This window comes from Marmota monax, unplaced genomic scaffold, assembly GCF_021218885.2.
Source record: "Marmota monax isolate L192 unplaced genomic scaffold, Marmota_monax_Labrador192_F-V1.1 WCK01_AAM20220418_F8-fsc00029, whole genome shotgun sequence".
NCBI classification, from domain to species: Eukaryota; Metazoa; Chordata; class Mammalia; order Rodentia; family Sciuridae; genus Marmota; species Marmota monax.
The window spans coordinates 2459903-2475615 of record NW_026693024.1 but is presented as its reverse complement, the minus strand read 5'-3'; positions in this window follow the sequence as shown (position 1 = coordinate 2475615).

Genomic DNA, 15713 nt, shown 5'->3' with positions numbered 1-15713 from the left:
TTTCCCCTGAACCTCTGGACACCTTGCTCCATTCTGCCTTTTCCTGACCGCCAACAGATTTACCTGTGCCCGCACTCTGTATTGGCCATCTCCTCTTTTGCTTCTTCATCTCACATTTACTGAGAAGTACTGCACACCAGATCCTGTTCCAGGTCACGAGGATACAAAGCAGAATCACACTTTTACCTTACTTTTGAGAACATCACCCTGCAGAATGAAAAATGGCTATGGAGACAAAGACAGAAGACAGAAACATATTAGGTTTTCCACATGAAAGCAGAACAGGCTCCAGCCTCCACCTGCAGTTTGGCAGGAATTCCAGATCACAAACTTCCACTTTCTTGTCCTCCTGAATCATCAGGGTCTTGGAGCTGTCTTTCCAGGGAGGAGAAAGCCCTGTGGTCCCCCAGGTGGCTGTGGCTGATGGGATTGCTCAGCTGGTTCTCACTGGACCCAGCACTGCCAGTCACCTTGTCAGAGATGCTTATCCGTGCTGCAACATGCAAGGGAAACATCAAATGAGAGATGCTCTGAGGTTTTCCACCCCCTTTTGTAAGGCTGTGGCTCTAAAGGCTTCAGTCCCTCCAGACTCCCTTCCTGCAATTTCTTTCAAGGTTTCACTACCACCAGGAGCATCACTTCAGAACCCTAGAATCCACAATGAGCCATCCTCTGCCCACACCTGAAGATTCTCTCAATGGCATGACTGCTTCCTTTTCAATCTCTGATATACAAAGACTTTATTTTTTTTTAATTTTCCATGCACTGTTGCCACAACAAACCTAGGTCTGTGAACTACCTGGCAAGCAAAAGGTCTTCTTCCCAGATGTTCCAGCAGCTCATTTTGTGGTCTTGAATCAGGGCCACCACTTGCTGTTGTGAAAGCCCTGTGTTGCACAACTTCAGGATTGGGATTGCTGGACCAGAGGTCGGAGGCACACTTAATTTCACAAAGAAACTGACGGGTTTCCAGAATGACTGTTCCAATTTGATGTCCCATGAGCAATGCCCTGTCTTCCCACATCCTTGTCAAGGTTTGAGTCATCCATCCTTCTAATTGCTGCCATGCAGATGGGTAAGAAGTGGTTTTCACCACCATGAATTCTATAGCTGAACTATTGGTGACACTGAACTTTTGTCGTTTATAGTCTGTCTTGGTCATGAACTGGTCTGGCCTGAATATTTGGGTCCCCACAAAACTCCTATATTGAAATAGTAATCTTCCAATATGATGGTCTTAAGAGGGTAATTTGGAGGTGTTTAGTCACAAGGGTGGAGACCTCATGATAGAATTAGTGCCCTTATAAGAATAGACTGGAGAGTGCTTTCTCTGTCTCTCTGTCTACCCTTAGCTGGTAATTATTTTTTTAAAGAAAAGGAAATCATAAAACAGTTATTCAGAGAGTACATGATCATTTATATAGAAAATCCTGATAAATCTACAAGAACTAGTTAGTAAGTTGGCAGATCTGAGGATAGACGGCCAATATCCTTTCTCTTTCTATACGCTAGGTACAAAATTAAAGACTTAACTTAAAATGTGTTATAATATTACATTAAAATACAATAAAATAATGAGGAAAATATTTTTCAAACATGTCAAGTCTTGTCCATCCAAACCACAAAATTTTGATAAAAAATTTTAAAGTAAATTTTAAGAATGAAAATTTAAACCATCATCATTTAGAATATTTAATATGACAATAATTTTTTTCAAATTGACCTATTGATTCTATGCAATCTTCACTAATTTTAGTCAAGATATATAAATATCTGAAGACTATTTCTACATAAATTTACAAGATGTTCCTAAAATTTTTATGAAAATGAAAAAAAAAAACTAGAACAAAATGGTTTTTCTGTTTGTCTCTTTGTTTTGGATTTTTTTTTTCTTTTTTGTAATAGGAATTGAACCAGAGGGCACTTAAATACTGAGCCACATCCCCAGCCCTTTACATACAAACACACACACACACACACACAAATATTTTAATTGTGTTTATTATTTTTAAAATATTTGCTTTTCAGTTGTAGTTGAATGCAATACCTTTATTTATTTATTTATCTATTTATTTTTATGTGGTGCTGAGGATCAACCTAGGGCCTTGCAGTGCTAGACGAGCGCTCCACCGCTAAGCCACAACCCAGCCCACCTTTTATATATTTTATTTAGAGACAGTGTCTCATTAATTTTCTTAGGGCCTTGCTAAGTTGCTGAGGCTGGCTTTGAACTTGGGATCCTCCTGCCTCAGTTTCCCAGGCTGCTGGAATTATAAGCATGCACCACTGCGCCCTGCAGAAAATGGTATTTTTAAAGTAAATATTAACTATATAAAAAAACTCTTTTCGGCACTATCAAGATCATGATGCACAAGAAATAAATCTTGGTATTTTCTTTCAATCTTACAGTGCAAATCAGAAAAAAAAAGTGTTTATCTCCTACAACTCACCACCACCAACAACAAAAAAAAAATCTGAATTTAGAAATGGCAAGGACTTGAGTAAACATTTTTCCAAAGATGCACAAATAACCAATAATTGCACAAAGAGATTTTTCAACCTCATTAGTCTTTAGGGAAATTCCAGTCACAATCTTGATGTGAGGCCAGCTCACAGCCACTAGGATATAGCTGTTATCAAAAATGGGATGGTATCTGGAGATATGTTTAGCATGCCCATGGCCCTGGGTTTGATCCTCAGGACAAGGAAGGGGGAAAGAAAAAAAGGAAGAGGAAAATAGCAAGGATGTGGAGAAATTGGAACACTTGAATACTGCTGGCAGGAATGTAAAACGCTGCAGCTCTTGTGGGATACAATATGGTGACTTCTCAAATAGTTGCACACAGAATTACCACAGGATCCAGCAATTCCACTTCTGGATATATGCTCCAAATAATTAGAAGCAGAAACTTAAACAGACAGGTATGCTCCCACATTCACGAGAACATTAGTCACAACAACCAAAAGTCAGAAGCAACGGAGTGTTCATCAATAGATGAATGGATGAAAAAAATGTGCAATGTGAAGTATTATTCATATGCTATAGCACAAGCATTTCCTAACAATGAACCATGATAAATAACATGCAGTAATGAATTCATTTGTTAGCCAAAAATACAGACAAAATTTTACAATAAGACTTGAATTTAGGGTATAGCACATGCTTAGCATGGACAAGGCCCTGGGTTCAATCCCTAGCAAAACAAATATAGATTAAGAAAGAAGAAAGAAAGGAGCTAGATAAACCAATCAATAAGGCTGTTAAGCAAGGCTATTTCCTGTCATAAATTTGCCATATTCACAGGTTCTGGGGATTACAGCATAGACATCTTTGGCGGTTATTGTTGCGTCCACCACAATGTTGAAGATGTCAGTGTGGGACAATGGAAAGAACACAGGTTCTTCATGATGGTCCTGCAATATAGAAACTGGAATCTCTTACCTCTGGATTTCTTATTATATGAAATAATGAATTCCCAAATTGTTTAAGCCAAAAATGCAAATATTTTAGTTTATAGTTTTCCAATGGATATTATCAATGAATTCATGCTACAGAAGTCCCCTCTCATCCACAGTTTTGTTTTCTGTGGTTTCAGTTACTTGTTATTAATTGTGGTCTGAAAATATTAAATGGAAAATTCCAGAAATAAATAATTCATAAGTTTTAAATTGCCCACTGCTCTGAGTAGCATGATGAAATCTCTTGCCATCTTGCTCTATTTTGCCAGGGATTCAAATAATCCCTTTGTCCAGCGTATCCACACTGTATATACTACCCACTCATTAGTTACTTAGTAGTTATCTTGGTCATCACATCAACTGTTAGAATGTCACAATGCTTGTGTTCAAGTAACCCTTATTTTACTTAATAAAGGTTCAAAGCACACGAGTGGCAATGCTAGCAGTTCAGATATTCCAAAGAGAAAACACAAAGTGATTCCTGTAAGTATCACCTCACACCAGCACAAGAAAGGTAAGTTTAGTTCAATAAGATATTCTGAAAGACACCACATTTGCATAACTTTATTACAGTATATTGTTACAATTATTCTATGTATTCTAATTATATGTTATGTGTTTTATTGTTAATCTTTTACTGTGCTTAATTTATAAATTGAACTTCACCATAGGTATGCAGATATAGGAAGAAAACATAATACATACAGGATTGGGCTCTATCAAGTTCCTGGCATGCAATGGTGATTTTAGAAGGCTTCCCCATGGGGGATGACTGTATATAATTTGACCCCTTTGAAACTTCTTATTCTAAATTCACACATATGAACTCCAAAGCACCAGACTAAAAATTCTGATGAGTTACAGCCCAGAGCCTGATAAACAAGGGGTTAAAAAAACACTTGTCTATGGACAATCCACTAAATTTCAATCACTACTTTGAAGCACTTAAAATTATTTTTTAATATTAAAGCACATTTTTGAAAAGGAAGAAAGATTTCCTGAGAGAGAGTGTGTGTGTGTGTGTGTGTGTTTATTTATTTATCTTCCAGTGCTGGGGATCTTCCTGAATACATTTTTAAAAAACATTTTTAGTTGTAGGTGGACACAAACCTTTATTTATTTTTATGCAGTGCTGGAGATGCAAGTGCTCTACCACTGAGCTACAACCCCAGTCCCTTCCTGAATACATTTTAACGGCTGAGGCAAAAATCCAGCTGGCCATGCATCAACTAATCCACATTCAATTAATATGAAAAAAGTCTCTAAATTTGCTCTAGAACAACTAGATGTCTAGAAGTCCTTCTTATTTTAAGTTTATTGTTTTTAGATATACGACAGTAGAGTGTATTTTGATGTATTATCTATACATGGAGTGCAATCCATTCCAATTTGATTCCCATTCTTGTGGTTGTACATGATGTGGAGTTACACTGGTCATGTATTCATATATAAGCATAGAAAAGTTATGTCCAATTCATTCTATTGTCTTTGCTGTTCCTACTCCCCTTTCCTTCCTTTCATTCCCCTTTGTCTAATCCAATGAACTTCTATACTTCCCCTTTGCATACTATAGGGATGCAGCCACATCTATGTAGACCAGCTCAATTCAGAGTAGCTAAGCTATGGAACCAGCCTAGGTGCCTTTCAACGATGAATGCATAAAGAAAATGTGGTACATGTACACAATGGAATATTACTCTGCCATAAGGAAGAGTGAAATGATGGCATTTGCCAGTAAATGGATGGAACTGGAGAATATCATGCTAAGTGAAATAAGCTGGTCCCCAAAAAACCAAAGGCTGAATGTTCTGTCTGGTATAAGTCCTTCTTAATAAAGCATGCTTGGGCTGGGGGTATAGCTCAGTTGATAGAGTGCTTGCCTCACATGCACAAGGCCCCAGATTTAAATCCCTAGCACCATCAAAAAAAATTAATAAAGCATGCTGCTTCTCTATGTGGAAAGGAGTCCTGGGGAGAGTAACTGAGAAAATTCACCATCTGTTCTGCTCAAAAGGGGATTAAAAATACCCACAAGAAACAAAATAAGAATTAGAAAAAATGCCAGCACACCTTTTTCTTGACTCTACTTTGCTCTTTGCACATATTATTTAATGCAAGTTTTACCACAATGGGCTCTCAGCAAACACAGCAGATACAGAATGAATAAATGATCAAATGAAGGAAGGAATTAAAAGCAAATGATTAAATAGAACTCATCATTTGAGATCATTTCTACAAAGGGTAGTAAAAAATAAATATGAGGTATTGAGACTAGGGGTGTAGCTAAGTGGTAGAGTGTGTGCTTAGCATGCATGAAGCCCTGGGTTCAATCCCTAGCATCAACAAAAAATAAATAAGTAGACAAGCTGAGGTATTATTCATGAACTTAACAGCTTTTAATAATTTACCACCCCCTTCCCTACTCATCAGCAGCCACACATTGTCACTGTCCTTAACTAGATCTAATAGTTGCATGGGGTCTAATTGTAAAGTCATCTTTATGTGAACACCCTCATTTCGAAATCACATGGACTCCTTTGATTGATTGATTGATTTTTTTACATATCAACACACAATATAAAATTCTGAAGGATTGTTTTAAAATATGGTGGAGCAGCCAGACCAGTGATGTGAACCAACTATTTGGGTAGCTGAGGTGGTAGCTCTTGAGCCCAGGAGTTTGAGGACAGCCTAGCCAGTATAGCAAGATCCTTTCTCAAAAGTGAGATATCGTGGGAACAGTCATGGGGGGGGGGGGGAAGGTTCAATTAGTCCAACGCAATTGTTCAAGTCCAAGTACCCAGTATTTATTTAAACCAACATCCTAATACTGCCTGAGAAACACATTTTGAGTCAGGCACAGTGGCAAATGCTTATAATCCCAGCAGTGTGGGAGGCTGAGTTAGGAGGATGGCAAATTCAAAGCCAGCCTCTGAAATTTAGTGAGACCCTATGCAACATAGCAAGATTCTGTTTCAAAATAAAACATAAAAAGGGTTGGGGGTGTGGCTCAGTGGTTAAGTGCCCCTGGGTTCATTCCTTGAGGGGGAGGCAGGGGAGAAAGAGAGAGAGAGAAGAAGGAAGGAAGGAAGAAATTTTGATACTAAAACTGACTTTCTTAACCAGGCGGGACCTCTGCTTTCCCGACAAAAGAGAGCTGGATCAGGTAATTGTTACAGCCTCTCCCAGTTCAAAAACTCTACACCATAATCTAGTGAGTAGTAGTTTGAACTAATGGGTAAAGTAGTACAAATGCCAAGCACTCAGACTAGATTTTAACCACTAAGTAAGAAAACCTGGGCTATTCTCCAAAAACCTTAAAACTTACAGTCCAGGGCGATGCAATTGCTGAAAATAAGTTGTGTTGCTTTATGGATAGAAACCAAAATGTGTTTTTAACCAAAATATTCAATTTCTGTTCACCTACAGGCACACTTTATGTTATGAGCACCCAACTTTTGATATTGTGTCTTTAGAATCTCAAACTAAAATTAATAGATCTTTTAAAAATATTTTTAGCTGTACATGGACATAATACCTTCATTTTATTTATTCATCTATGTATTTATTTTTATGTGGTGCTGAGGATCGAACCCAGTTCCCCATATGTGCTAAGCAAATGCTCCACCACTAAGCTACAACCCCAGCCCAAATTAATAGGTTTTAATGTTATGTTGCTTTTAGGTTTGCATCGTCCTGTGGTTGGGGGTGGGAATTGTTTTGTTTCTTAATTTGAAATTAAGAATAATGCTTTCCCTGTCTTTGACACATATACTACACTTCACTTCAAGTTACATGCCTTGGGAAATTTACAGTTAGGATTATAATTTGTGCAGGTTTAGATATTTTAGGTGATTTATATATTTTAGCTAATATACATCCTTACAGGAGATTTCCTTAAATCAACCCTCTATCCAACACCACTGCCTTTTGTTTGTTTTTTTATTCTTTATTATTATTTTTTTTTATTTTTGAAGCACTGGGGATGGAACCCAGGGCCTTAAGAGAATTAAGCAAGCAGTCTCCCAGTGAGTTACACCCCAGCCCTTTTTTGAAAGGATTTGTCTCATTTCAGCCACACAAATGTTACTTATTTTTTCCATGCAGCTCCCATTGTTTCAAGCAACTATATTCACATACTAATTTAAAAGTAAAGATATATGCAAACATGTTGGAGAGAATAACAAAAACATTTAGTTAAGCTAACTACCCCAAATCAAATATGTGGTTCAAACATATTTGCTGGGAAATAAATATTTGCAGTAAAACAGTATGTGTAGGGGCTGGGGTTGTGGCTCAGTGGTAAAGCACGTTCCAGGCACATGTGAGGCACTGGGTTCAATCCTCAGCACCACATAAAAAAAATAAATAAGTAAATAGAGGTATTGTGTCCATCTACAACTAAAAAAAATTACTTTAAAAAAGGAGTATATGCAGATATGAACATCCAGAGCCTTTATGATTAAATTAATTAATAACGTTAAACTAGAGCTCTATATCAATGAAGAATGGATATAAAGTAGAATAAATTGGTAACCACAGACCCTTACTGTAATCAGTTATTTTAAAAATAACCTTCCACCAAATATTTAATGAATGCTGTTTGCATATGAAAAAAAATTGGTTGATATAGGTTTCACTCTCTTTTCCTTAATCTGTCTCAGCTACATGTATGTTTTTTAAATGAAGAGCCTTGGCATGGTGGGATGCACCTTTATTTCCAGCTACTCCAGAGGCTGAGGCAGGAGGATTGCTTGAGCTCAGGAGTCCAGGGCCAGTCTGGGCAACATAGTGGAACTCTATTTATTTTCAAAAACAAAGAAAAGAAAACATTAAACAGTGGGAATGAGGAGTATTTGCAAACATAATTATTAGCACCACAAAGATTCAGAATGCCCACAACTTTAAACATAAATATAGTGGAAATGATTTGTAGCTGTATGTGATGCCAATTCACAGCCACAGATAAAGAAAAATAGCAGTCACAAAGAAAGGCAGAATTCTTTGAAAGCTGTTGGCAAAGAACAAGAAAGAGATTAAATTTTGAAATGATAGAGTTTTACACCATCCTGCCAAATGATTTAGTTTTATCAGTTTCTAGAAAAGAAGCATTGACACAAACAGCCCATCTCAACTGGGCCAGCAGGTGGCAGTATTGTCTGCGTGCCAAGACAGCCTAAACCTGGCTGGAATTTCTCATTGTTTCAAAAGAGTAATTCCCAAGAAATACAAATGAGTTTGTCTTATCTATGTTTTGAAACTTTCAAAGATATTATTCTATCCTATCAGAGACTACTGTGAACTCCCTTTGTAAAGCCCGATGATCCATCTGTTTCTTTTGGCTCCTGGTGTGGCACTGAACTGCTGGGTTATGTTGTTTCCAAGTGCTAGTTAACCGGTGGATATACACTTTTGTCAGGTCCATAGCCAGCAAAGCACCCATGTTTACCTTGCCCAGGACAGAGCTTTGGAACATCATGGGAATTTTCCTATAAGCAGTATATAGAGCAGCACATGCATGAGAAACACAATTCTATTTGGAGTTACAAACACTGAAATAGTCCAGGCTGCTCTGGGATTTATATACAGTACATAACCACAAAAGTAGCTCAGATCAGGTCTTCCCACAGCGTCTCTTTAATTGTATTCTTTATTGTGTTTTTATTTGATGTAGCCTTATCTGTGGGTTTGGGGGGGTTGGTTGGTTGGTTTTTTGTTTCAAAACAATCTCTGACATCAGGACATTGAATCTTGCCAACAAGATAAAGCAAAATCAGTCATATTGTCATAGACACGTTTATAAACATAAGCACTGCTATGTCATCTAAATAAAATTTTCTCATTATTTTTCACTCCAAAAGTTTGCTCTAACAGTAGCAAAGGTTTCTTAAGCATCAAAAAGTAAATATTTTAGGGGTTGGAAACCAAGAGGTAAAGAATGGTTACTTACTGACCTAAAAATCTAAAAAATCATTCTTAACCAAAAATAATATCACACCCAGTGGCAGCCCAAATTTTTTTCCACAGGCAGAAGCTTGTCCATTAAATTGTAAGAGAATAAACTACCACGAGACATATAGATGGTGCTCAACTGAAACAATATTTCAATTTTAGTTTGGTGCAAAAGCATACTTTGCTTTTCATTTTCAGTCCAGTATTCAAAAACTTCATGAGATATTCCACATTTTATTATCAACTAGGCCTTATGTTAAAAAAAAATCTTTTTGTCCATTCATAGGCTAAGTATTCTGAGCACATTGAGGGTAGTTTAGGTTGAGCTATGATGTTTGGTAAGTGTAGTAAATGCATTTTCAATCAAAAAATATTTTCGATTTAACCATGGGTTTGCCAGGACCCAACCAGACCATAAGTTAAGGAGTATTTGTATGTAGATTTTTCCAGCAAAGTCAATAGAAACTATCAGAAAGCTTGACTCTAGTCCTGTAAGTTACATTTTTTTCTCCTTAATAAGTTTCTTATTTATGGCTACAGAGCAGAATTTAGCACAAATCACACACACACACACACACACACACATACAAACTGGGGGTCAAACGCAGGGCTTCATGCATGTGCCCAGCTCTAATCTTAAATGTTTACAATATATTATTAAGAAACATGAAATAAGCCAGGCCTAGAAAGACAAGTTCTACATGATCTCTTTTATATGTGGAGTCTAAAAGAGTTGATCTCATAGAAGAAAGACTGGCCCTGGACTCCTGAGCTCAAGCAATCCTCCTGCCTCAGCCTCTGGAGTAGCTGGGACTAAAGGTACATCCCACCATGCCATGGTGGTCACCACAAGATGGGGAGGGAAGGAGGATGGAAGGGTAGAAGAGATTGGTCCATGGGCACTAAGCTGTAGTTAGATGGGAGAAATTAATTGTTCCATGCTATTGTACTGTAGGATGACCATAGATAATGTACTATAATTTTTTTAAAAAACTAAAAGGAGTTTGGATGTTGTCACCCTAAAGAAATGGTAATTGCCTGAACAAATAGTTACATTTACTCTTATTTCAACATTACACCGTGTATATGTATATGGAAATATCACATGGTACCCCATACATATGTTCATTTTTTGTGTATCAGTTAAAAATTTAAAAATTAAAAAGAAATAAAATTTCTAGACCCCAAATCAGAAAATTCCAGTCCTATACACTCATGATGCTGCACAATGGGCTGAATGTGGTAGGAGAGGAACAGGAGATTTACAGAAAAGACAACCAGAAACACCCACAAATAAATAACTTCAATCCTAGTCACAGCAGATACTTTTCAGGATGCCTAGGAACATCTTTTAAAAGAGTGTTAATGACCCAACACTTTTCATTTCAATTTAAACTCTATAACTTTTTGGAATCAATAGCACTTTGGGTTTTCCAGAAGATACCCCCCTTCTTGTAGACTTTTATACTGTGAATACCCCAGACTCTCCTGAGGCCAGGACAGAGGAGTGCTAGGGATGGTCTGTGGTGTTTCCCCCTACTCCCTGGAGATTGGAGGGAGTAAGGAACACATTAGTAGAACTGAGTTAGAATGCAGGTGAGTTGAGGGTCCACAATTCCTTCTTCTTTCCTTTCACCGCCAGCATAGGGTGTTTTACAATGTAGATTAGCTAGTAGGAAAAGAATGACAAAATAACAATATCATTCAGTCTAACCCTCTTATTTCACACATGACTGAACAATTGCCCAAAGTCACACAGCAAGGACTGGCAATCGGGGCTGTGTACATAATCAGTCTGATCAAGAGCACACTTTCTAGTTCTAAGAGGAGGGCTAAAAGCAAGCAATTTTTCTTTCAGTGAATGGTTCTTTACTTTGGCTCACCAATAAAGGGGGGGATACAAGTTAATGCAAGTGCCTTCTAGCATTGTCCAGAGAGCCAGTAAAATTTGCAATTAAGGAATACAACTCTCTTAATTCCAGACACAATATAGTGCAAAATGCAGAGAACTGGCAGGTGCCCAGAACCCTGAATCCTGCCAGATGGAGACCAGCCACACTGTGTCCAAGCGTCTCTGATGATGGCGCAGACCAGCAGCACATCTCCTTGCTTTGGGCTGTCAGATGGAGCCAGCCACTGGTCCCTCCCTTTTTGGAGAATCAAAAGGAAGCATGGGGCTGGGTGCATGCCTCAGTGGTAGAGTTTCTGCTCCTGAGTTCGTTCCATCCCTAGCACCACAGGAAAAATAAAAAAGAAAGAAATATAAAATAAAATAAAATGGAAGCATCAAGAGATGAGGCATTTCTAGGCTGGGTTCTCTCTAAATACCCAAAACAGACCAACCCCTTAAACAGACAAAGCCCCAACACATTCACACTTTACATATAAATATCAAACTGCTGCACACCACCACCTTCCAGCAGTCAGTGTTGTTTTAAGATTTAGGGCTTCTGCTTTACAGGACATTCTGTGACCCATAAAATAAAATTTTTATCACAAAATGGTATTTGCTCAGGGGACTCCAGGCTGCTCAAATGGATTACCCTTGGGTCCCTTATCAGGATGGTCCAAATGTCTGGATTTCAGGCAAGTAGAATAGTTTTATTCTACTAAGTCATCTCACTTTATAACCTGCAACCTCATTGCCTTCCAACTGCTCCGCACATTGATGCGTCTATTCCAGAAAGAAATAGGATGATTTTTAAAATGTTTATATTACTTAGATTCTTCTACCATATGAAAGCAAAGGCCAAAATAGCACCACAAGCTGTGTGCAAGTTGACTTCTAGAAAGCAAAGAACACTTCCCTCCCCCTGCCATTGGTCCTCTTGGAAGGGAACATTCATGGCTACTTCCACATATAGCGGCCCTAGAATTCACTCCCATTTTTTTCTGCATGCCCAGATCAGCACTGCCCAGCTTCTGAAAAATGTGCCTCTAAGCCACGTGGCCTAGCCATTAGCTGGGCCCATCACAGTCCATCCCAGAATTTCTTATGCTGCACCAGCCAGGACAAACTCTTTCTTTTTTTCCCACAGGGTCTTTAAAAAGGAATCTTGGATCTCCTAGGTTGCCCTGGCTGTGTGATGAAACCTGTCTAAAGCAGGACAGAGGAACCCATGCTGAGACCTCGGGACCAGCCAGGCTCACCCCTCGCCTGAGTCTCCCTGTTAGCATTGGCCACCCTGCCCCACAGCACCATAAAAGCAAGACAAAATTCTAAAGCAAATTTCCCCCCAACCCTACATTTCTCTGTGATTTTAATCTGGGGTCTGCATCAAATACAGTCAGTCTCTGGATCTGCACATTCAATCAACCATGGATTGAAAATATTCCAAAAATAAAATGTACTGAATATATACAGACTTTTTTCTTGTCATTATTCCTAAACTACATGGTATAAGAACAGTTTCTACAGCATTTACACTTTATTAGGAATTACAATTTATATGAAGACAATTCAGTATATATGAGAGGATGTGCATAGGTTCTCTGCAAATGGCATACCATTTTATATAAGGAATATGAGCATCCATGGATTTTGGCATCTAGAGAGGAGTCTTGAAATCAATCCTCTGTGAACCCTAAGGGTGAATGGAGGATGCGGGGGTTTAGAGATAGACAGAGCAGATAGAACTTGACAATGAACAGAGGTGTCCTCCAGAATGTGAAGAAATAGATCTTCCAATATGCATTTAATATAACAATTCCACTTGAAGAGTAGGTCTCTCCCTCCTAAATTTTCAGGCATAAGAAAAGGCAGAAAGGGCCCCAGGGTTATGCTTAATGACTGGCAGAGAGGGAAAAAAACTGGAGGTTATGTAAAATACCAACTACCTACTTGTGTGTTATGTTTAATCCAAAGAAGAGGTTGACCAATGGTGGTGGGGGTTTAATGTAGGAAGAGTATCCACCAGCAACTAATGAGGATGGACATCCACATTTATATTAATTTACCTTGAGTGTCATTATGATTTGTACCTGAGGAGTCCCCCCAAAAGTTCATGTGTTGAAGGCTTGGTCCTCAATGCACCAGTGTTCAGAGATGGGACCTTGGGAAGGTAATTGGATCACAAAAGCTCCAATCTCATAAATGGATTAATCCATGTATGGATTTGTAACTTAATGGGCTATTGGAAGGTGGTGGAAATTTTAGGAGATGGAACTCAGTTGGAAGAGGTGGGTCATTGGAGGAATGCCCCTGAGGAGTCTGTTTTGTCCCTGTCCCTTTCCTCTTTCTGTCTTTCTGCTTCCTGGTTGCCATGAGGTACATGGCTTTGCTCCACTCCTGGCTCCCCACCATGATGTTTTGCCTAGAAACAATGGAGCCAACTGGTCATAGATTGAAACCTCTGAAACTATGTGCCCAAATAAATTTGTCCTCCTTTAAGTTGATTTTCTCAGGTAATTTGTTATAGTGATGGAATGCTAACAGTGTTTAAGGGTTGGGCAGTATATTGGGCCAATTTTCCATCTTTGGAGAACCTTCATTGACCTGATTGGTGGAAGTCTTCTTTGTCTTCATTTTTGTTTTGTTTTATACTGTTCTGTGTGTGTGTGTGTGTGTGTGTGTACAAGATGGTACGATCTTTTTGCCACTGTAAAATACCTACAAATGTTTTTGTCTTCAGGCAGTTGGTTGGGGATTGGGCCACCTAGCTATGTGATCTGTGAGGCCAGTTTACTTTGAATCTGATCTTGTTTTTGTTTTAAAGCCGGGTCAACATGCTTACCTCTGCCAGGTGCTACAGTTCAGTTTAAAGGGCTATTTCCCATTCTATTTTCTGTTTTTGAATTGGGTCTCCAATTTCAGGTTCATCTCCACTGACAAAATGAGATGAAAGGTCTGCATTCACAGCAGTATCATTTTTGACATGAAATGCTGTGCAAAGATATTCCAGTTTACACCAAAAGTCTCCTGTAGTTTCATCCTGTTTGCATGATTGAATCATGACCCAACAGATTTTTATTATAAACCTTTTGAATATGACTTTTAGGAGGGTTTGGCCTACACTATTGACCTTTTCTTGACCTTCAGGTTTATTGGGAAAAAAATGGATCCTCTGGGAATCTTTCTGGGATTCATCCAATTAGCTTTTACATAACATCCAGGATTTAGCACCTGAGATTCCAACCAACATGTGTACATGAGTTGATAAAGTTCAGGTCACACTGGGTCATATGCCCCCAAAAGAATTCTAAATTCTTCTATGAATATTTGCTGGTCTTCTTTGGGTTTAGGGGAATCTTTATAGCTCTTAATTCAACTCAGGCCCAAGGTTTTTGTTTTTGTAGTGCTGGGGATCCAACCCAGAGCCTTGTGCCTGCTAGACAAAAACTCTTCCAATAACCTACACCCCCTACCCAGGTCCAAGGTTTAGGGCATGGATGGTTAGAGGCAGCTAGCATTTTGAGGTTTTAAGGGAAGGTAGATCGACTATTTGGAAGAGGCAGAGAGTGGATCAGGGAAAGATAAGAGAGGAGGTGTGGAAGGAAAGAGATGAGAAGGATAAGAGGGAAGAGGAAAAGTTGAATATAGACATCAGGAGAACAAGGAGCATTTGTTCATTAGCCTTCATCAGAGAATCTTTCAGTGAAGGAGTTCTTGATTTAGAATTTTGTTCAGAGACCTCTGCAAAATGCCCCAAAAATGCTGCCCACGTAGCCTGAGAAATGTTGTCCCCTCTTCTTCTCAAATGAACAATTCTTTTCAAATCAAATGTTCTTAAGCGTGGCTACTGAAAGCTCAAATTATCCTCAGTAAAACTATGCCACTTAAAAAGACAGGCAGGGCTGGCATTGTATCTCAGTGTCAGAACACTTGCTTAGTATGTGTGAGGCCCTGGGGTTCAGTCCCCAGCACCAAAAAAATAAATAAACAAAAATAAGCACAGGAATTGGGATTATAATCTGAATACATGGTAAGAATGGGAGTATTTTAAGGTAAAGGAGAAGATTTAGATTAAAATGACCCCATGAGAGCTGGCAATGGTTGGTAGGGGTGAAATCTTGAGCACTGTGCCTTGTTTTAATTAGCTTTTTCATAACTGTGAACAAAAGACCTATCAAGAACAACATAGAGGCGGAAAAGTTTATTTTGGTGCACAGTTTCAGGAGATCAGTCCACAGTCAGTCAACCCCATAATTTTGGGCCCAAGGTGGAGCAGAACATGGTGGTAGAAGGGCATAGCAGAGAAAGTCAGCTCAGAACACAACTACCAGGAAGTTCTCCAGGGACAAAAGATAAACCCCAAGGCACACCCCCAGTGACCTACTTCCTCCAGCCACATACTACCCACCTA